The sequence below is a fragment of the Solanum tuberosum genome, unplaced genomic scaffold (assembly GCF_000226075.1).
Source record: "Solanum tuberosum cultivar DM 1-3 516 R44 unplaced genomic scaffold, SolTub_3.0 scf00002, whole genome shotgun sequence".
Classification (NCBI taxonomy): Eukaryota; Viridiplantae; Streptophyta; class Magnoliopsida; order Solanales; family Solanaceae; genus Solanum; species Solanum tuberosum.
The window spans coordinates 798612-800145 of record NW_006238928.1 but is presented as its reverse complement, the minus strand read 5'-3'; positions in this window follow the sequence as shown (position 1 = coordinate 800145).

Sequence of the window (1534 nt, the reverse complement as noted above, 5' to 3'; positions counted from 1 at the left end):
GGTGGGGGGTGGGGTATGGGGTGTTGAAGAGGATTGTCTGCCACACAAGAAAAGAAAAAGATAGTACCATAATAGAAGGGTAAAGTTTTTATCTTTTTTGCCCCACCTCTTTATTAATAGCACATTTGATTCTTTAGTTATTTATAAATTTTAATTTTAGTCTGTGTGTCACGTAAAAAATATTAGAGCAAAGTTGTTAGCCTGAAGAGCAAAGTGTAAATGAGGTTCGAGTTGATAAACAGGAGAATGTTGCAATACATCTGTATCGCCATTCTCCCTGGGGCTTAAGCATATTTAACGTTGAATTAATTAAAATATACTACTATAATTTTGGTTCATTAATGTTTCACAAATTTACCGGAATCATTAACCATTCAACTATTAATTATCATGTATTATGTTAAGTTTGTATTGTTACTTGAGGGCAATATAGCTCCCGTTTAGTCATAGATTTTAAAGTTGAAACTTAAAACTTGAGGGCAAAGTTGTGTTTGGACAATGTTTTTGTTTGGGGGAATGAAGTTTTTGAGTGGAAATGTTTAAAGATCAGATATCTAAAGATAATTTTTCAAAACTTTCAAAATCTAGGATCAAACGCTAACATAGTCTTAAAGATAGTCCAAATAATAGATTTTATGCTCAAGTATCTAAAACTAGACGTTTCAATGAATTAAAAGTTAAATATATTGAATCAAATTATACGATGATCAAAATAAAAATTTATCGACTATTATAATTTCTTGTTTTCTTTGTTAGAATTGCGTATGAACGTTAGAAATGAATCATCATATCATTTTCAAGGGTCCCGTGAGTGACAAGTATGTATTTTAATTTGTTGTAATTAGCCAATTAGTTGCTAAAATGGAACTGTGGGGCACGTAGCTAATTTTTTTATTTTTTTTTGTTTATTTGGTTAGAATTTAAAGTTTATTTGTGTGGACATTCTTTCATTGTTCACTCGTTTTCATTTTTTAATTATTAAGACGACTTGACTAGGAAATAAAAAGGGAAGTATAGAAGTCTATGATAAATAAAGTTGATTTGACATGTATCATATGATAATTTTTATAAAAAAGAAATAATTAATAGTTTATAACCAAGATTAATTTATGCAAATTGTGTAGTAAATTATTTTGGTTTGCCGGACATGATTAATGCAGAGATTAGCAATTTGAGGAAAAGGTAGTCTTTATTTAGCTTCTTTTCTCCATTCTTTAGGCCTTAAGTGGTGGAGAAAAAAAGTTCATTTTAGTCCATTTATTATAGTTTTAATTTTAAGTAAGAATAATTTACTCCTCCAAAGAGTAATTATACTGTAATTAATTCATATATGCATACATGATATATATTACTATTGACAAAATTTCATTCGAATGCCCATTTGGTAAAATAATACCATTCCTTATATTTCAATTTATTTATTTTACTTTTCTTTATAGTTCATTTTAACAAAAATATATTTTCCTCTTTGGCGATTCTTTAATTTCAACTATTCACATGATATGTTTAAAACTACAAGATTAAAAGTCAATTT